The 23,059-nt window shown below is 33.4% G+C and overlaps 1 protein-coding gene and 1 long non-coding RNA gene across 5 annotated transcripts in view; both read right to left on the bottom strand.

Annotated features, from left to right (window-relative positions):
- Smr (nuclear receptor corepressor smrter) overlaps positions 1-23,059 on the bottom strand; it is a 204,476-nt gene that overhangs the window by 110,403 nt on the left and 71,014 nt on the right. The window lies entirely within an intron of this gene.
- Positions 16,854-23,059, bottom strand: part of LOC118683574 (uncharacterized) — a 34,548-nt gene continuing 28,342 nt past the window's right edge. The window contains exon 3 of the long non-coding RNA XR_004979411.2: positions 16,854-17,348. This is a non-coding gene — a long non-coding RNA (uncharacterized lncRNA). The remainder of the gene's footprint in view (positions 17,349-23,059) is intronic.

Below are 23,059 nucleotides of genomic sequence, written 5' to 3'. Positions count from 1 at the left end.
ATAGCTTTTTCACTCATTTTATCGGAAGATATGATAAACTTAAACTCTAATAGAAAAAAATTTATTTAAAATTCGTTTTTATTCAATGATTTATACCTTTTATAACATGTTGAATCAACGATTTGAGTGCGACAACTAATTAGTAACGAATTTTTTTTTACATTTTTGGTACTATGGGCTCTTTTAACATCACTCCAAAACATTGATAGAATTTTCATCAAAAACTTTTCTGTCAACTGTGCTGTGTGCTTTGGATCGTTATCTTGTTGGAATTTCCGTTCCAATTTTCCTCAGCCCACGGCAACATGACAGTTTTTAGGATGGCAACGTATTTCTTCTTATTTAAAAGTACTTCATCCCATAGAGTGGTTGTTTGATTGGTCGGCCAACATACCTTTGACCATCAGGACCTATGCGATTTATTTTTGTTTCATCGCTCCAAACGGCATACTTCCATTGATTTGTAGTCCAAGACTAATGAGAGTTAGCAAAGTCTACGCGTCGTTTCCTTTGAATTTTAGTGGTTTCGTGCTGCCCTGCCGTGAAATCCAGATTCGACCAAAGGCAGGCAACTGTTCTCTTGGATAGTTGGACATCATATTCGTCTTAAATTTTACTTAGAATGTCAGTAGAACACTTTTTGGGTCTCTTCGAAAGATGGTAGTGATTCTGCGGTCTATTTCTATTGAAGTTTTCCGGGGTCTTTTTATGCGTGCAACATTGGAAATGGTTTTAAAATTTTGTATATGCCTTAGGGCATTGAAAACCATTTTTTTTGAGCATTTGGGCAAAAATGGAGCTGCGTAGGGCAAGTGTACAGCTTAGAAAGTTTGAATAAAACATTTTAATATATTACGTTTTAATAAAACATTTTATTATATTATGTTTGAATAAAACATTTTATTATATTATATTTTAAACAACATCTTTGAAACAAATACTTACCAGAAATCAATAATATTATTATTAAAAATTATCTCCGTATGGAATTATGTTTCTGTTACTAACAACTGTTTCTAATTAGGTGTTGCACTTTATTTACCTTCTATGACGTGACCCATGTACTATGTGTAAAAAAAACAGCACAACTAAAAAAAACTGAGCGAATTTAGTAATAAATAGAGTAGCGCAAACAATGCAAGACTCTTAGGAGAACGTTTCTAATTAGCTGTCAACAGCTGTACATATATGGTACATACATAAGTACATATGTAACGTGCACAAACCCTTTGAGCAATATGTCGCATGCGCTGCACACATTCACCACATTTGATCAATAACGGAACATTAGAATCTTTCTGAACTGAAGATGGCACCCCGCACAGAATAATAACATACATTCATACCCATATAAAAAGGTGATTATGTGTTCACAATGGTTGGAATAGGTTACGGTTGGCGTTGGTCAGTAAGGCGTTAAGCAAACTTTCTTGCTTTCAACGTCCTTTAAATGTCAAAAGTACTTTTCTATAAAAAAACCTGGTGGCCAACACAACATGCCAACGTTACCGTCAACTTCAACATTTGCAGCGACGGTTGACGGAAATTTGTTGCTGCTGTGAAAGAATGCTTTTGATTTGTTAATGTCTGAGTGGGTGTGTTTGTTAATCTGTTTCGGCTATCTTTTTTACAGCAGCCAAAGTTGTTGGCTACGCACTGTTTTTGTAGAAGCTGTCTACAGCCACGTTTTGAGAATCCCCCTTTGTGCTTGATGTTTTACATTTAACTGATTTGACAGGCAAACAACAAAATTCGTAATTAAGTAAGGTTGTTCTGCAATGAACCCATCTGCGACGCTGTTCCCACATTTCATATTTCAATTGGGCAGAACAACTAATGGAGATGCATTGTTTGTTTTAGGATCTTTAAAGCTGTTTCATTGATTATTATTTATGAATGCAATATAAGACATTCACATTTTAAAAGCTTCTGAAAATTGAGAACAAAGAAAACTGTTTCAATATTTAACTGTACGAAAAAAGCCATTGGAGTTATAATGTTGGTATAAAATGAGACTGAAGAAGAGAGAGATAGCATAAGTTGTGAATCAAGAAGTTAATGTGACAGCACACTTGCTCTTGTAAATCACAAATCAAAAACCAAGCTTCTGTTATTATCAGTGCAATACAACAAAGGAAATAATTGCTCAAACAGTTTGAACTGCGGGTGACAAACACGAATTGATCTAGCGTGTGTGTGCAAAAGCGTAACCGAAACTGACATGTGAAGAAGATAAAGAGCGCCGAAGAGGCAATGCATAAAAGAGGATCGAAAAGTTTCGGCATAACAAATGGTAAATGGAAAAATAACGGTATTAAATCATATTTAAATTGGGGCAACAAATGACAACAAGGGCTTTGAAAAGTATTAAAAAACAGTTATTGTAGGCAAAGGAAACGAAAACAAGAAAAAAAACGTTATCGTATTCGGCTTCGTCGAAACTATAATATCCGTCAAAGGTGCATTTCTTATAGCAACTATACAAGGTGCCTTCCAAAGTAAACAGGACTTTAAAAAAAAAGACAGAACAAATGGTTTTATCGGCAAAATCAATTAATTTTATTCAAAATAGTCTCCTTCTGCTTTCATACAGCTTTTTGCACGATCCAAAAGCATGTCGAACGAGTGTTTTAGCTCGTTGCCCGGTATGGCCGCCAGTATGCCGGTGCAAGCCTTTTGAAGGGCCTCCACGTCTGCATAACGCTTTCCTTTTATTGGCAAATGCATTTTTCCGAAAAGGTAGAAGTCGCCAGTGCCATATCAGGTCAATACGGGAGTGGTTGATTGTTAAAATGTGATTTTTGGTCAAATAATCGACCACAAGCGTCGATCGATGAGACGGCGCATTATCATGCAACAAACTCCAACTTCCATCTTCGCGATATTCGGGCCGACCACGTCGAATACAACGCACCAAACGCTTCAAAACTCGAACGTAGATTACTGCATTAACGTTTAGGCCGGGTAGAACAAATTCTTTGTGGACAATACCCTTGGAGTCATAAAAACAAATCAGCATTGTCTTCACTTTTGACTTCTCCAGACGCAATTTTTTGGGTTTCGGCTCGTCCGGCGCCTTCCATCACATCACAATCTTATAAAGGAAGTTCGGGTCTTTTTTTGCCTCTTTAATGATGTCCTTCGAATATTCAATTCTGAGCAATTTTTGGTCGTCAGTCAATCACCGCACCGATTCGCACCGATGAAAAAAACATACTGACACTTAAAACGCAATAACTTCGCTTCCAATAGATGAAATGTCATGAAATCTTTACTGGAAGTCGATAAAGGATAGCAGATTCTAATGAAATAGTCGACATATAGATGGAGCCACTAGAGTTTACTTTTTCGTTACCTTTTTACTGTTTACCGGTCAATGCTTTGTTTCGAACGGGAAACTTATTGATAGTCCTTTGTAGCCACGTCCTTTGATATAAACAACCTTAAAGTCGCATTAAAGCTACTATTAGGAAAATATATCTTTTACGACGATCTTTATCTCGATTTCGATTGGTAAGTTTGAATTATATGCTATAGAATAATATGTTCGGAAATTGTAACGTTTCTTTGGGCAATATTCCATGGCAAATTTCGTGAAGATAATTGTCAAACAAAAAATTTTATTGCCGGAGATTGGAGCGCTGCTGCTAGGGTATACAAATTTTAATAATAAAGTAATATTGATATTATAATGGAAAAGCAACATACACACACACATAAAATAAATGAAAAATTATTAAAATAATGTAAATATTTGTATGAGAATATAAAGATTAAGATTTTTCTCTAAAAAAACAACGGAATAAATGTTAACTGACACTTATGTTAAAATTAGATTTAAATACAAAAGGAAGGTTAAGAATTCAACGAATAGTAAAAAGCAGCGCTTTGGATGTGGCCGCCTAGACATATTCACCATTGCGCTAACAATGAAATTTTAGGATTTTATCGAGGTTGCACGTACAAGTACATACGTATGTATATATAAAGGCGCACACTTACTTAGAAACACTTCTACGCGCCACATTTGAAACTTGCATTCTATGCACATTTGAATGTTTGTATGTAAGTAGTACATAGACGGAATGCATATGTGGTGTAGAAATGCGATGGTGGAAACTTTTTAACTAAATATTTGCAAAAATAGAGAATTTGAAAGAGAACATTTTTGTGCCTACAAAAGTAGAGCAAGGCGGTTGCTGCAACAGTGATGGCCAATAATTAAGAAACGGAAGGTATTTAAACTGAATGCATTATTGTTGAATTCGGTGTGGTATACGGATTGCATGCAGTGAAAAATATGTGGCTGATTGTGTTCGTATGCAATTTATTACGTATGAAATATATATAAATTTAGCTAAATGTTGAATAATTAACCGTGAATAAATTGGCAAATACAAATCGACGAAAAACACTTGTGTTGAGTTGAGTGGCAAATAGTAATGGCTACGGAACACAGCACGTCAGAGATGTAATGTGGTAAGTAATTCATGGAGAAAGAACAGGAATAGAACAAACGACCTCAATAGAACATCAAAACCATAGAAGAATTTGTTTGAGCTCGTCAAACAGGAAAGTCACTTATTACTATTTCTTCAAGCAGAACAAAGAGGTTTAACTTAATAGAGGTTTCAAACTTTGGCTATCAATAAATTTCAATTACAAAGTGCAATATATTTCATTTACACTACATTGAGGGGTTCGGAGGGTTTGAAATTTTCAATAAATCGATTTTGTTTTATTTTATTTATTGAATAGTACAATATGTTTAAAATATTTTCCAAAATTTCCAAATCGATCCGAGTAAAAATCTAAGAGGTAGACCGTTTGGAAGTTCCACCTATCAGGACACGTCAGTGCAGCGCTTCGCACTTAAGCGCGTTTATCTCAAAACTCAATTCTCTTCAAAGCACATGGTAGTAGTAACCTTAATTTTTTCACATGTTTATCGCATATCTCTTTCCTCGATAAAAAAAATGCACAATATGTCAGTAATGTGTATTATTATTTACCTCGCAAATTCATCATTCGCGAAATATTCTTCCTCAATTAGGTACTAACAGAAAAAATTTTGATGTTTAAATAACAATTTATTTGCGCAGCGTGTATATGTCAAAAGCAACTATTGATTCCATGATGTCAGACTTTATATTGGCAGACAAAAAAGTTCTCTCATTTTTAATATTAGCTAAATTATTATTACAATACAGCAGCTGATAATGGAGTACTTTACTTCTGCTGCGTGGCGCAGAAAATAGTTTAAAATGTTTTTTAAAAACTTCCTCTCTTTTTTCTGTAAAAGCTCAACAGTAAGAGTAGTTTTTTACTAGTTCAATTGTTTCTACTTTTTAACTCATTGTGTTACCTTACCGTGAGGTTTCATTAAAATATTTTAGATGCGAGTCTTGCTATTCGTGTGAAACTTTTGCTTTATTCTTGCCCTTGAATAGTACACCGCGATATTTATTACAAGAAACGAACAGTGTTACTTTGGAACGCACCTTGTAGCTAAACATTTTAGGTCGTATCTCGAAAATGTGCTTAATTCAAGAAGGCCGTTGTAGCGAAATGTGGTATAACGAGCGGCCGTATAGCAAGTTTATTTTAAGAGTCTCCGACTTTTCCTTCTGAGTGTTACAAACTTCGTGGGAGTATTAACTCTGTTCAGAGTATAAATAGAATATCTTCATTAGCGCCATACTAACGCGAATTGAGGTCCACAAAAGCACTAAAATTGAGGGAAGTTAGAGGAATTGGAAAATCCTCTTTTCATGGCCACATACGCAAATCAGACAGAAATACATATGTATACCCCTTGAAGGCTTTTTCCTGTAAAGAAAAGCTATAACGGTCATTAAAATGCTAAATGTTTTTAATAAATGCGTGAATGCGTTGAGTTGTGACGATATTTGCACGGAACCCGGGCATTTGGATGTTATGTATACACGAGTATGTATGGTTGTACCCGCAGTGCAACTGTGACTAGCAAGTTATGAGAAATGGAAACAGCTAAAGCTAAAGGACTGCGAGGTAAACAAGTGAGGTACAGCAATAACAGAATTAATGGATTTGCAATGTTGCCAACAAAAATACACATAAAGAACGTGTTAAATCAAAAAACTAGTGCAGCTTATTGAATTTATTGAGTAATACGAACCTGTTTGTAAATTTGTATGTACTCGTCACTTGAATGTCGAAAATGATAGTCACAGCAACAGCGGATGACGATGATGAAGCAAGAACGAACCAAAACCGTCAACCAACGTTCACGGACATTAGATCTACATACATACGCAAATGAGTCGCGATATGCTTATGACATCTGTGAGTTTTAACTACGGACTTTGGTAGGAGCTTGAGTTGCGGTCTTAATGGGGGGCTTTCAGAAAAAATATTGTTTCAACGACAGTGTGCAAAAGCAGTAAAAATAAGATAATGTATTCCAAACCAGTTTTATTGCTGCTTTATCGGTAAAAATTTCTTTCTTTCATTTTCATTTATATTTAACTAGCTCCCTCGGCTTCGCTCGCATCGAATCCATCAAATAAGTATTTGACTTTTTTATTTGGAATTGGCTCGTTCGTTGTCGGATAGATGACTGAAATATTGAAATGATATTTTGATTCACCTTTACTAAAAATTAATGGATACTGCAAAGCGTCATAAAATTTATGAGTATCAGCTACGCGCTTAAACGCATTATCATGTGCTCGTAACACTATGTCTCGAAGTGAGCACGGGTCACCAGTAACCAAAACAGCAACTTCATTGACCATCGGTGCGTTATAACGCCTCTCATGTTCACCACGTGGAGTTCGATCAGCATGAATGACAACTTTGCAATTATCTGAAGGCCAGTTGTATATCGCACTTTTAAAAATCTTCACCAAATCATTGTGACTGTGTAACATTCGTTGAATTTTTAATAATATATCTCTTTCTACTCCATCTATATATTGGCAACGACGATTTACTTCATTTTGTTCATCACCCATAAAATACACCTCCAAAAATTTATGCTGATCATTATTTCCTGGAAATAGTGATCCAATTTGATGATATATTTGTCCTTGTACAGTAAAGGTTGGTGAAAATCCAGGCATTCTTATCACTTTATCAAATCCAAAAGATGTCATTTTAAAGCAAGAATTATACTTCCTTATTTTACTTAGAAATCGTTTTGACTCATCTGTGACACTAAACAATAAAGTTTTTAAAGGTTCTTCTGGTTCACCAAGTAATAGAAGTGAAACTTTATCAGTGCTGCAGCACATTCCAGCAGTTTCATCTTTCCATTTAAAAGCATTACAATACTGACATTTTTTATCCATTGAGCCAATAACAATTAAGGGATGATTAGAATACTAAGTGCCGTTTCACACAGGGATTCAAAAGAGTCTCATACCAGTTTATTGTGGGCGAGGGGACGACGAGGAAAGACGAAGGGACCGTGCCACTCGTGTTCGGGTGGCACGCTTTGTGTTCTTGTTCGTAACAGCTCGCTGCTACCCTTTTCAGCATTCCTTTTCACTTTCAAGTCCTTTGAATGGTTGCAAGAGCGCTCGGTTTCAAATGAATTCGATCGCAAATTTGAGTTCTGTTATCTATTTTTGTATGTAATATGCAAATACGTATGCATAGAATAATAGAAATATTATGACAAATTGTAAATAAGGAGAAAATTAAGATATAGATTATGGAGTATAGAAATTATGAATTTTTAATACGGAGTAAAGAAATTATGAGTTTTTAATACTTAAAGATTAGGAAATTCCTATTATAAATTTGGCCTTGAAAATATTAGTAGCGGATATTCAATACATTCTTGTGGATTAGGGAATTCCCGTCTTTAGTATTTTTTTGAAACTATTTAGCGGGTAGGTACTTGTATTATGCATATTGTTCTACCATATTCATGGTAATTCATTGCAAGCAAAATGTGTGACCATCATCTCAACATACAAATGAAATACGCAGCACGCAGTGTTGCGCGGTGTTGCGCAGGCGAACCGCACAAATATTTACGAACATTTTGTGAAAAGGAATGCAGAAAAACTAGACTCGAGTTGCTGGACTCTATTTGACCGTGTGAATGCCCAGAGCGACACCAAAAGAAAATTTGAAAAACATCAGACTCTTTTGCATCCCAATGTGAAACGGCACTAAAGGATCATATTGAAAACCAATACCATTATTTTTTTTCTTTCCACCGTACACATGTTTACAGATAGTATGAGTTATACGTTGGGGTATTACGAATCAAGCTGGGCTGTGACAGTTTGGTCTCTGCCTTAGTCGATCGATATGTCTTGTCGAACTTGTGTCACTCACGTAAGCCGATTTGTAATCAAATTTAATCATATGATACTCTTAAAGCCGTTTTTGCTTGCCGTGCTGCGACGATCAAACATAAGAACGTTTATAGTTGATTATTTTTTGCAAACGCCACTAAGTTTTTCCCTAAAAAAGGATCCAACGTATACAAGTTCTTTATTTGCAATTTAGACCGTGGCTTAATTAAATTTCTTGGGTTTTTAAACATTTAAATAAACGGAAAAAATAATAACGGACACATGTATATATACATACATTTAATTCCTTCGACAAATTGACGATAAGACATAAGGCCATTTTCATTTTAGTGATAAAATCAAAAATACCATGTGCATGAGCAGACAAAATTAATTGCCTGGAAAATTGAAAATAAATGTAAAAATGAATTGAACTAATAAGTTAATGCAACAAATATACTCGTAAGAGTTTACAATTGGGTTCTAATATAATACCGTTAATTAGGCCATTGCCTATCTGAGACACGTTAACATATACGAATCGAGTATTTGAGAAATTCATACATACAAATGTGACCCTGATAAGTAAAATTTTGTTGTTTTTGGTTATAACTGGTGAATCATGTTACATGTTCATTACCAGAAAGTTAGTATCAATAGGTATATTGTGCTAGTTAGGAAAAAAAATAATAATCCTACATATTTGCTTACGAATGTACATAGATATCTATTTGAAATGAGGCAAGTATGAAAATTTCGCATAGCAGCTATTTAAAATGCAAATCGGTGCTTTTCTTACAACTTGCCGTTTTATTATACTCTAGACAGGGTATATTCAGTTTGCCACGAAGTTTTTAAAACCCAGATGGAAGTTTCTGCTCTCATCAAGAGCACTAGCACTACTATAGCTCAAAATTATTTTTTCTCAAGCTGGAACATCTATCATGAGAACACATGCAATGTTAAAAGCATTGTGTCAATTAATTCTGTATTTACAAGTCATTTGAAGTTGACGTGTAAGAGTCTTTTTTTAATATGGAACAAATTGAATACCGCGCAGTGATAAAACTCTTTGCTTGGAAAGGTTTAAAGCAGAAATGAACAATTATTAGGCGTGTATAAGGAGTCCTTACCTTCAAAACGCAAATTTTGGGCTGGTGAATTTAAACGTGGTCATCTAGGCTTGAAGACGATCCACGCGAACAAAAACCGCAACCACACCAGAAATTATTGAGCCAATTCATAATATTGTTAGTGAAGATTCAAGTTTGACTAAGCGTGAAATCGCTAATGCTATAATCTCAGACAAACGAGTACTTCATATTTTACAAGGGGAAATATAGAAATAGTTTTTTGGGATGCAAAAGGAATTTTGTTGATTGATTATCTGAAGAAAGTTAAAACAATCAACTCAGAATATTATTGTAACCTTTTGGATCAGCTGGATGAAAAATTCGTGAGAAAAGACCTGGTTTGCAGCAGAAAAAATCATTTTTCATCAAGACAATGCACCTGCTTATAAAGGTGTTTTAAAAATGACAAAATTCAACGAATTAAAGTACGAATTGCTTGAGCATCCACCGTATTCACCAGATTTGGCTCCCTGCGACTACCTAAAAGTATTCCTTCGCGGAAAACGTTTTTCGTCGAATGAAGTAGCTATTACAGCCATAGACGGGATTTTGCAGAGCTTCTGGAAATTCATTATAGGGATGGCATAAAATTATAGGAGGATCATTGGAATAAGTGTATTAAAGTTAAGAGAGATTATATTGAATAAAAATAAATTATTTCGTTCCAATAACTGTATTTTTACATTTTAAGCGCAGAAACTTTTCAACCAACCTGCATATATATGTATATATATACATAAATGAGAAGCAAGACGAGCTGAGTCGATTTAGCCATGTCCGTCTGCCTGTATATACGGGAACTAGTTTTTGAGGCATTGATCTGAAATTTTACAAACGTCCTTTACTCTCCAAACTGCTCATTTGTGGGAACCGACAACGGATCACCATAGGATATAGGTGCCATACCAAATCAAGACCATGCTTGGAAACCTCTGTTTTTGACACGATATCTTCACGAAATTTTACATAGATTATTAACCAAGACAACGCTACAATCTCTCAACATATTGTTCAGATCGAACTATCATAGCATATAGCTGTCATACAAACTGACCGATTCAAGATAAAGATCTTTTTATACCATTTATACTATAAGAAATGCATCTGTGAAAAGTATTCTAGCTTCGATTCAGTCGAAGTTAAGTTTTTTCCTTTCTTGTTTAATAGTTGGAATTTCATATTTTACATAAATTACAATTCAAAAAGTTCCAATATAAAAACGAGTGTTAAAAATAATTATTTTAGAAGATAACAAGCGCACTAGATTATGTAAAGCAAGACATAATCACTCGCAACTGAAATTATTAAAATATATTACAAAATGAATTCAAGTAACGAGGCGTTAAAATAAGGCTTATTATTGAGTTTAGTGTGTATGCGGAAGTGAAAAGTTGGCAAAGAGCATTCAAATATGTAACTTACTATTCAAAACTATTGTATATTACCTAAACATTTATAACAATATTGTGTATAAATTTTTACGTAGCAGAGTAAACACACATACATACATATAAACTAATTACTATATGACGAACATTTAATCAGTTAAGCCATTGGATGCGCCACGTTAGTAAATACAAATTTCCCTAAAGAGCAAAAATATGTTTTATATCGCCATTCGGGATTATTTTGTCACAATCTAGCAGTGCTTCGATACATAGATACTACTCTAAATATAATAAAGATATATGTATGTAAAAATGCGTCAGGATATAATAATCAGTGTTTTTGCGACGCAAAATAAATAGAATGCCAATGGAAGAGTGTCATTATCTAGAGTGGCAAACAAGTAATTATTACGAATAAATAGATGAAACAAGTAAGGAAGTTCTTAGTTCGGTTGTAACCGAACATTTTATAACCTCGCATCATCGAAGGATAAAAGCCCGGAAAATTACTTCAGGTGTAAGCAAAATTTCAAATTAAAGGAATTATTGATCGGATTCAACCAATTTTTGACACAAAAACATACTATTATCGAGAGTTTCATTTATTTATTTTATAATATGAATTTCAATTATACTTCTTAAACTTTGACCGATATTTTCGGTAAAAAGCCGACTATAGGCACTGGGGTTCACATATTCAGTACCTAGACGTCCGAACAGTTTTGGTTCGATTTAGACAATTTTTGGTCACAAGATGGCATACTTCAAACGCATTATTCACACAAAGTAGAGAATGAAAGAATTAGATGGAATTTAAAATGGCGTTCGTATAAAGGCATCTCATACCATCCCAGAAATAAAATTTAATGTCTCCGGCGTGTGTAGTGCTTGTCTTATCGCGCTTTTAGTTGTTTTTAACAGTACCGTTACATGGGGAGTGGGCGGGGTTGTCCCTTGATTTCACCCACATTTTTACACTGTAGATAGAGGTGCTAAAAAATTTTTTACTCAAGTTACAGACGGACGGATAGACAGTCACCCATCATCCTGATCATTTATATATATAAAACCCTATATCTAACTCGATTAGTTTTAGGTGATACAAACAACCGTTAGGTGAACAAAACTATTATACTCTGTAGCAACATGTTGCGAGAGTGTAAAAACAACAATTCTGAATCACGCATTTTCTATAATTATATTTATAACCTAGATAAGAATGTAAGCTACATCTATGTAAGTTATGATAAACCGGAATATTATATGAGACTCGTTTAGTATATTTATGTAAAGTTAAAATGCTGTTTATACAACAACAGCATCTGGACGAATTTGCGTATTTTTTTCAATATGTGTTTAATTATTAAAATTATTGTTATTGAAAGTATATCTTGTTTAAAACTATTTTTTAACACAATACAGTGCATAACAAAAAAATTTTGTTTTTCATGGTTCATATAAATCCTCATAGAAAATAAATAATTAAAACTTAAAAATTAATTTTTACTTTATTTATTTTTGTTCTAAGTATATATATAATATGTATATTTTTTAAAAATTCCAACCTTTTTACAATTTTTTTTATCATAAAAAAATATAATATTTTTGAAGCAACAGGTCACAATATTATCGCAGTGTTCCAGAACTTCAGCATTTTTGCACATATAAAACAACGTTCGAATAAAACAATTAACAAGGCACTTGGAGCGGCTGGAATTCAATGAAGGCTGTAGATTAGATAGCCAACTCGCTGAAATTGTTTAAGTTACTTACTGCTTGAAAAAACAAATAAGTGCAATTCAATTTATATCCGTACGTATTATTACAACTAGTTGGATTGGTGTTTACATAATTTTACGATATATAAGGAAGAAAGTCAGTTTTAAATACATTCAATATAGATTTCTGATTGCATATGTATTTCATAATTTATTTCTTACGAAATAAATCAGTTACTTAAGTATTGTATTAGCGATATTTAATGCCTCTGGCAAGAAAAAATACTTATCTGAAATTACTCGTATAATGTCGAATGTTATGAGAGTTAAAAAAATTTGCAAAACTCGCATACAAAGAAAATAAATAATTCATGTTCCGGCAGTAAATCATAATAATAACTCGTTAAATAAGTAGATACAAAATTACATTTCATCAATACTTAGTGTATATGTTAAACAAATCTTTCAATATAAGATTCTTGATACATATGAACTCTTTTCTGATAAATATGAGAAACGATATACATATGTATATACTAGAGCGGGTCGATTTTTATACTCTTGCAACATATATAATAGCTATAAATGACGAGACTAGTTGAAACGAGTGTCTGTCCGTCCATCCATCTGTTTGTGCACGCTGTAACTTGAGTAAAAATTGAGATATCTTTAGGACTTTGTGCAAATGTTCCTTGGTACTCAAGGAGGGTTCGTATTTCAGATGGGCGTAATCGAATCACTGCCACACCCACAAAACGTCTTTAATCGAAAACCTATAAAATGCGCTAAGTAAGCACAAAATTAAGATATAAAACTGTTATTTGGTACAGGGGATTGCAGTAGCAAGAGGCACCTGTGGGTTAAAATTAAAAAAAGGGCATGGTCCCACCCTTAAATAGTTTTATTATTTAGGGATTTTTAGGAGACGGGGTCAAAATTGGAGATTTCCTACTCAACCAAATTTGGTATGTAATATTATCCTAACATTCCTATATTACAGTGTGAAAATAGACAAAATCAGACGAAAACCACGCCTAATAAAATTCCAATAAATGTATGTATGTAAAACTTTGCACAAATAGTGCCCTCATCTTATGTCCCAAAATTGTTGAAATCGGACTAATACTTTTCAAGAACATACACGCTAAATTTGCGACCCCAGTGCGACTTTTTGCTGAGAATATTGATCAATCTGAGAGGTATATTATTAAAATTCTTGGAAAATGTTTCTTAGATAATAATATACCCTTGTGTCTAAAATGGGTGGAATCGAGTAAATACTTCCCTTAAACCCCATATACCTAATATAAAGACTTTAAAACTTCCAGTTGACTTTATACCACATCTAATGGCCAATGTAAGTTATTTTAATAAAATTGAGAGAGTGAATTTTTCTAATAACAGTGTATCTTTGTGCCTAAAATGGATCAAATCGGTAGAAAACTTGCCTTAGCCCCATATAACTAATATCACGATTTTCGAACATCCGGCTGACTTTACTCCATATTAATATATTTATATTTATAACTGATCAATATCGAAAATTAATGCAATCAGGCCTTCCATTTCTCTGTCCCCAATATATATAATGACTTCCGACTTTCCACCTGACTTTAAGCCGTTTATGTTGGTCAAAATGGGTGATATTTTAAAGAAATTAAGTGGACACGTTTTCTTAAAAGTTATAAAATTATGTATGGTTTGCGCCCAATATAAATGAAATTGGTCTTGGTCTAAACCTCATATTCCTAATATAATGAATTCCGATCCTTTGGTTGACTCTTTTCACATCAACTCAATATATTAAATTTGGGCTTTTCGGTTAAGTTTATATCACATATATTTCATTTGAGGATAATTTTAGTATATTTTTCGCTGACTGGAAGTAAAATATAGAAATAAAACTAAGGGAGTCTATAACCTTCAAAATAAGTTACCAAATTTGTTTGCAATCCATTAACGATTTCGTCGAACAATGAAGTTGAGAGGATTCGTTAAATTTTTTAATATTACTAACACCTGAAGGTATTTAGGCGGCTTTGATCGTTGAAAGTTGCAAAAGTATAAAATGTTCGGTTACACCCGGAACTTAGGCCATCCTTACTTGTTTTTCTATAAAATCACATATGCGGGAAATGTTATACGGATTCTTCTGAACAACTTTGCCTAAGAGATTATAGGTCTGAAACCGGTTTCGAGCCAGCGATTTTTAAGGCAAAGTTTATCTTGTCGGAATCGGTCAGATCAGACAACTACATCAGACATCTCTCATACAACCGATTATTCAGATTTTTTATTTCCCCACTTTCAATTAAAAAATATGTAGAACTTAACATATTTAAATTTGTATCCCGCTAATACATAAATATGGTATATACCAACAACGTTAACGCCATTAACTCGAGTTCCCTTGAGTATGTATAAAAGTTACACAATGGCAAAAATATATTCATGTTAATTAAAACATCTGATCTTTGCAAAGCCGATATGACTTGAGTAATCGTCTAACTCTTACTGCGCTTAAGAGCCTGTTCTACGTTGCTGACTAATTACAACAATCATTATGAATATCCAACACTGCGTTAATGTACGTAGAGACGGGTGTGTAGCGATGTTGTAGTCCGTAAACTAACAAACAGAAAATAATAATAATAATAATGACTGCTGTTAATTTACTATCGACGACGAGTTATGTGTAGTGTTATATGGTAATTTTTTATTTGTTAATTTCAAGGTTAAAACTGCCACCAAGCTAGCAGCTAGCAGGTCAAAGTTCATACACTGACCGGTTTAGTCCAAGCAAAAGCAAAACATGACTACAGAGATTACGTACAAGAAAAATTTATAAATATTTTAATAAACACGTAAGGAAGGTCTGCGGTCGGGTGGAACCGAACATTTCGCATTCTTGCAACTTGCAAGGATCAAAAATTAAAAATGTTGCGAAAGAATTCAACAATCATTATTCGACAGAATCGTGAAATTAATCAAATTTGACATCTTATTAACTTATGTTTAAGGTCATATACTCACTTAGTTTTATTCATGTATTTTAAAAATTATATTAAAATCATCCTTAAACGAGAATACTCATTCGAAGAGGCTAAATTTAATATATTGAGCTAATGTGCAAAGCGTCAACCAGAGGATCGAAATTCTTTATATTAGGGATATGAGATTTAGACCAAGGCCTAGACCAATTTCATTCATGTTCAGTGGTAAGCCATATAATATTCAAGGAAACTTGTCAATTTAGTTTCATTAAAATATCATTCATTTGGACCAACCTGTACGGTTTAAAGTTAGGTGAAAAGTCGGATATTGTATAATGGTGGCAGAGAAATAGAGCGGCTGATTTCATTAATTTGAACATTGCTCAGGTAAACTTGAGAACATATTTTCAAGTAATTTTATAAACACATAAGTCACACACTGAACGACACATTCGTCATAAGGCTCGTTAAAAAGACGAAAATCATTGTATTATATGTAGTATATGAGAGTGGGGGTAATTCGTATACATAGTATTGACCAATATTTTCGATGGTATTCGGCCTAGGTACCTTAGGTAGGCTTCAATAGGTTTTGTACAATTTGGACAATTTTTGGTCATAAGCTGATTTGTATACTGGAAAGTGAAATAATAATATGGATTATTTGTTGTGTTATATGAGAAGTATTCGTGGTTGTAGTCGAATTTCGCCCATTTTCGCACAGTAACACAAGAATAAAATTACCATTGAATTTGTTTAAAACAGAAAAGGTCCCGAGATATGGGTTTCCACCACTGAAAAGTTTATCGTTGCCGTTTAAATCTTGCATGGTTATGTGCAGTGTTTCGTGTTTGGTTTGCATTTTACTCATATTAATATAACAATAATTTTTTGGTTAAATTTTTAACAAAAACATACATATATATTTTTTATTTATGATTTGTTTCGCTTTTAACATAATGGAGATATAAGCTATTCCATCTTTTAAGTTGGATCAAACTAGGCACAGTGTGCTAGCTAAAATGGATTTAGAGAGTATGCAGTTTTTTTGCGAGAGTATAAAATTTTCGCTAATGCCCGAACTTAGCCCTTTCTTACTTGTTTTGTTGCTTTTTGTTTTTTTAACTTTCTATCCGAATATTTTCAATACCATAAATGTATAAAAAGATTGATAAAGTTGTTAAAATACTTTAAATGCCCTCGATCGCGTAGACATGTGATTCTGTTGTTCTAGCAAGTTGTTACTATGCTTTTGGATCCTTTGACTATGTTGGTACTTTTATGTACGATTACGAGAAAAAAAAAACAACACCACACATGTATTATTAATATGAATCATTATTTAGTTTATTTATTTCATACATTTCATTTTTACTCTGATTTTCGAAAAATTAATAAATTTTTACTAATTGGTTAGACAAAATCAAGATTAATCAATTAATTTCACGTTGTTTAAAATCGTATTTAATAAACTTTCCGATCTACATCTTTAATAAAAAAAATAAGTATTGGTAATACGGCAATATTATTCTTCATCTAGTAGTTTTAGCGACGTGTTTTTGAATAGCTTTTCATTTATACTGGTGACAAAAATCCGCTGAAAACATACGAATATAATCGTTTTCGTCCAAATTTTTTGTTTAAGAAACTTTTAAACATACAGCGAATTTGTACATACATATTAAAAGTTGCTTATTAATAAATAGCTATACACATATACCTACAAATCTTAGTCTTCAATGACCGGCTAGTACTTTTGTGATCTATCACCTGCCAAATGACGATTGTTGTAGTAGAATGTTGGGGTTTGGACAAGATTGCTTACCTGAAATTATAAGTAAATGAAAAGTTAGTTAAAAAGGTTTTACTATATATAGATAATAGTTAATGCATCTATAATAACCAGGAAAAGTACATAACCGTAAAATAAATATACAGTACTGTTCGCGTGGCATGCAGAAAACTTCCTTCGGAACCCGAACAAGTTGTGCAGTTAATTGGTAATTTGCAGACTTGTTGTGGTTTCTTGTAGTTGAACTATACTTTTATTTTTTTTATTCGCAGGAATTAAATGCAATGAAACGTGAATAAGCTTAACTTAAAACTTAAATGAACTCATAGAAAGTTAACTATGAACATGAATACATCAAGTAATAAATAGGAAAACGATATTCGGAAATAAACTCTCGTACTCGTATTTATGACTTCCACCCATCTTTAGATACTGACAAAAAAATTAACTGAATTGATGTAGGAAAACAACTTCACCCGATGTTCCCATTTTGGAGCCCTTAACTAAAGAAATTCACAAAACAATATTCAATATAATTAATTGTTTACTTCTCTGAACTGGTATATCTAATTTTAATAGCTGTTGTCGCCATAGGTTGTTAAGTAGCTAAATTCAAATTTTTCTTCAAAAATTGTAAAGGTATATACTTAATTTATTATACTTTCTTTAGCGACCATTTCGAATAAAATATTGTGACGGAAAGGACCTTGATTTATAAAATTCTTTTATAATTGACTTCTGATTTTACGAGCGAATTGAATGTCGGAAGTCACATTGAGGTCATCAAAAGAAAATCAAGTTTAGCAACGCGCATCCAATAGCGCAGACAATGAATGTCAAATTTGTTGCGAAAAAATGTCTGCCTACTTCAGAAATTCTTTCGATTTATTGGCCGCTTTCTCTGTCTTAGGTTAGGTTAGGTTAAAGGTCGACCCTAAGAAGGACAGCTTCAAACTCCGGTGCGTTGTGGTCCTGCGATCCACTCTTGGCGAAAAGGATCTCGCAGTCGCACAGGAGTGGGTCGTCGACCAGGCATCGGCTTTGCAGTTACCAGCGATTCCAGGCAAATGAGCCTGATATTGAGCTCGGCCTTGCTCTGAGCTCTACTTGTGCATGCTCAGTATAAACGGGTCATTAGTGCCAATATGCGGCCAAGAGTGTGAAGTTTTAAATTATTTTACTTAGCTAGGCCAAGTAAACATTTAAGTATTAAAACTGGAGCTAAGCCAATAAAAATTGGCTTGTGAAGAAATGTGAAAAAGTTTATATGTACATATGTCCATGTTTACTCGTATGAATAAGCAAGAATGGAGAACGTGTATATACATATGCCTATTTAAACAGTGGATAAATAGTGTGAGAAAAATTACGTCAATGCGACAAAACGAAATGCGAAAATTTCGTTAAAATGTTGTCGATCAGCCTGTTGGAGTTTACATTTGGCACAACGGGAATACAAAAACAACATAAATGCAAAGACAAAATGTTTGCTTCTATACAAAAATGTTTAGTACGTATGCATGTGTTGCAACTGTTTGTCAATATGTGGAAATAAGTATTTAAAATGCACAGCGGCAATGGTTAGTGAATAAGCAAGTACTCTGCTGGCTATTAGGTACAATGACTCATTCATGAATATTGCAAGGGGTCTAAAGCAACAACTTTACTTTTATTTTATTTAACAGCATACAATGGCAATTTAATGATAATAGTATATACCTGTGTGTGCATATACATATTCATTTGCACATATACTCATGCATATCTAGGTATGGCAATCGCCACTTTCCGTGTATCATGGGCAGTTACAGTATATTCGTTATGTATGTACATGCCATACAGTGTATCTGAAAACAAAGGTCGTTAATGCTTAACACGTGAATTAACACTAGAACTACGAACCGGTCAAAATGACCGGGTGCATCATTTATTTATACCATTTCATCTTTATTTCTATTTAATATTTTACGACAATGTCATGATTTTTATAAAATTTATGTATAGATTATTTTTTTCTTACGCTAATTTTCAGAGAGAGAAAGACCTATTTGAAATAGGTATATGGTAAATTTTCGTAGTTCTAGTGTTCATTTTACGAAAAGTTTTGTACTGTATTGCAAATACACAGCTTTCTTTATTGAAATTAATATTAAACATTGGGTCCAATCGTTCATTCCGGAATCGAAATCGATACGAAAAGAATTTTCGCTTTTACCACAAAGTAAATGTTTTATCGACAAATATATTTGCTTCCAATTGGGGCATTCTCGCTTTGTTGCTTCATAAACGTGTTTGAAAAACTTGATTTCATATTTTTTATACCCGGAATAGGGTATATTAAGTTTGACACGAAGTTTGTAGCGCCTAGAAGGAAACGTCGGAGACCCTATAAAATATATAAATAAATGAGTAGCATGATGAGCTGAGTTGATTTAGCCATGTCCGTATGTGTGTATATATACAAACTAGTCCCTCAGTTTTTAAGCTATCGATTTGAAATTTCGCACCTGTCCTTTTCTCACTAAGAAGCTGCTTATTTGTCGGAACGACTGATATAGGACCACTATAGCATATAGGATACAAACTGAACAATCGGAAACAAGTACTTGTATAGAAAACTTCTCTATTTGGCTTAATATCTTCACGATATTTGGCATAAGTTATTTTCTAAGGCAACAATGTAAACTCCGAAGAAATTGTTTAGATCAGATGATAATAGTATATAGCTGTCATACAAACTAAACGACGAGGTATCTTCACGAAATTTGGCATGGGTTATTATTTAAGGAAATAATGCATTATCCGAAGAAATTGTACAGATCGGATGACTTTAGCATATAGCTGCCATATTAACTGAACGATCGGAATAAAGTGCTTGCATGGAAGACTTTTTTTTTGACAGGGTATCCTCACGAAATTAGGCACAAGTTAATTTTTAAGGCAACAATGTGTTCTTCTTCGTTAAATAAAAAAAAAAAAAAGTAAAAAGAAATTGTCAAGACCGGATCACTATATTATATAGCTGCCATACAAATTGAACGATCGGGATCACGTTCTTTTAAGGAGCCTTTGTATTTGTGAAGGGTATTATAGCTTCAGTGCAACCGAAGTTAACGTTTTTGCTTGTTTTTGAATATTTTTTTGCTGTTCAAGTAAACCCTTTTTATACCCTGAACAGGGTATATTAAGTTTGCCACGAAGTTTGTAACACCCAGAAGGAAACTGGCCATGTCCGTCTGTCTGTATATATACAAACTAGTCCCTCAGTTTTTAAGCTGTCGATCTCAAATTTTGCACCTGTCCTTTTCTCACAAAGAAGCTGCTCTTTTGTCGGAACGACTGATATCGGACCACTATAGCATATAGCTCCCATACAAACTGAACAATCGGAAACAAGTACTTGTATGTGATACTTTCTAATTTGACGTAATATCTTCACGAAATTTGGCATGGATTATTATTTAAGGCAACAATTTAATCTTCGAAGAAATTATTCAGATCGGGTGACTATAGCATATAGCTGCCATACCAACTGAACAATCGGAATGAAGTGCTTGTATGGAAAACTCTTTCATTTGACGAGGTATCTTCACGAAATTTGGCATGTATTATTATTTAAGTCATTAATCCAATCTAAGAAGAAATTGTATAGATCGGATCACTATAGCATATAGTTGCCATACAAAATGAACAATCGGAATCAAGTGCTTGTATGGAAAACTTTTTCATTTGACGAGGAATATTCACGAAATTTGGCATGGATTATTATTTAAGGCAATAATCTAATCGCCGAAGAAATTGTATAGATCGGATGCTATGACATATAGCTGCCATATTAACTGAACGATCGGAGTAAAGTGCTTGCATGGAAAATTTGGTCAGATCAGATCACTATTCGGAATCAAGTTCATGTAAGGGGCCTTTGTATTTGTATTATAGCTTCGGTGCAACCGAAGCTAACTTTTTTTCTTGTTTTTTTTTTGTTTTGCGTGGGCGTTAGACATGGTGATTAATTTTGAGTTTAGGGATGAGAAGAAAATGCATCAATTGGTCTCTTATTACTAATACTTTTTGCAGGAATCTCATTTGAAATACTTGTACATCCAAACCTTTGAATGCCTTTTAATCCCTCAACTGATATATTGAGGGAAAGTATAACCCTGACTTCGTCTTCGAGTGAACTTACGGTTATTTAACTGAAGGGCCCACCTGTTTCAGAATTTTATATTGAAATTTTAATCATTTGATTTTTAACTGCAAACTTAAGATCTGGGTGTAACTTCAAATTGATTTTTTGTTGCTGTTTTTTTTATTTTGTTTCTAAAATACTCATTTATAACAGAATTTAGTGTGTTTTTTTTTGATATAAATACTTAAAAAGGCTGAACCTAAGAGGCTAAATTTAATATACTGAGTTGATGTATAAAACGTCAACCAAATAATCGGAAGTCAGGTATACGATGTTTGGACCAAGGTCTAGACCGATTTCATTCATATCCAGTGCTAAACCACATAATTAGAATAATTTTTGAGAAAACTTGTCCTTAAATTTATTAAAATATCACACTTTTTGACCAACCTAAATGGTTTGAGAAAACATGTTCAAGCAATTTTATAAATAAATAACTTACACACTGACTGACATACTCCGCATAAGGATCAAGATATCTCAATTACTCAGACAGTCAACCAAATTTAAACTCGTCTTATCATCCTAAACATTTATATTTGCATGTATATACTTGTATAAGCCTATATCTATCGCGATTAGTTTTAGATGATACAAATAATCGTATCATTGAAGATATCTTGTCAAATTAAAAAAGTTTTCCATTCAAGAATTTATTTGGCAGCTACTTATATGCTATAGTCCTCCGACATGGGTTTTTCCGACAAATGAACACATTTTTGAGAAGGAAAAGGACGCGTGCAAAATTTTAGATCGCATTCTCAAAACTAAGGGACTAGTTCACGTATATACATACAAACTTATAGACATTGATTGATCAACTCAGCTGGCCACGCTCATCATTTATATTTGTATGTATTTGATAGGGTCTTTCTGTGCGTTCAGGTTTTAAAACAACCATATAGGAGTTTGAAAGTGTGTGAAATAAAAAATGGAAAAACTTAAATGCTCTAGTACAAGCAAATATAATTGTAATGCAATTACGACTTAATAACTCTCGAGTTCTAATAATGACAAGAATTATTCACCCGTTAATGTGCTTATACACATGTACATGCGTTCAGTGTTTAGTATTACCAGGATTTATGCGCCGTAGGTCTCATTGTCCAAAAAATTTACAAAATTTATGAAATTATAAACATTAAAACGTTGCCTTCTACATGATTCAAAAATTGTGGACCCCTAAAATTACCAGTGCATGTTTTTCAAGGAGATCACGTTGTAACTGCCACAAACTCCGCTTTTTTGCATATTTCAATAAAAACTTAAGTTAAGGTTTCTTTTTTGTTTAGGTTAAAAAAGGCTCAAAAATGTGTGATGAATGAGAGTTAACTTTCTATTGGCCAATCTATCAATTCATCACAAGTTTTTATATTAGCAATAATGAGATCGTCAAAGCCTCTTAAACTTTAATGATGCTGTGTTAAAGGTAAATTGAACTTAAAAAGAGAAAAAGGATGAAAAGGGATAAACAAACATAAGTACCTATAAAGGAGACCCAAGTAGTTAAAAATTTGTGTACAAAAGCTGCAGATAAAAAGCATGCATGCTTAAG

Source organism: Bactrocera oleae, chromosome 5 (assembly GCF_042242935.1).
Source record: "Bactrocera oleae isolate idBacOlea1 chromosome 5, idBacOlea1, whole genome shotgun sequence".
NCBI lineage: Eukaryota > Metazoa > Arthropoda > Insecta > Diptera > Tephritidae > Bactrocera > Bactrocera oleae.
This window is presented reverse-complemented; position numbering and strand designations above follow the sequence as displayed.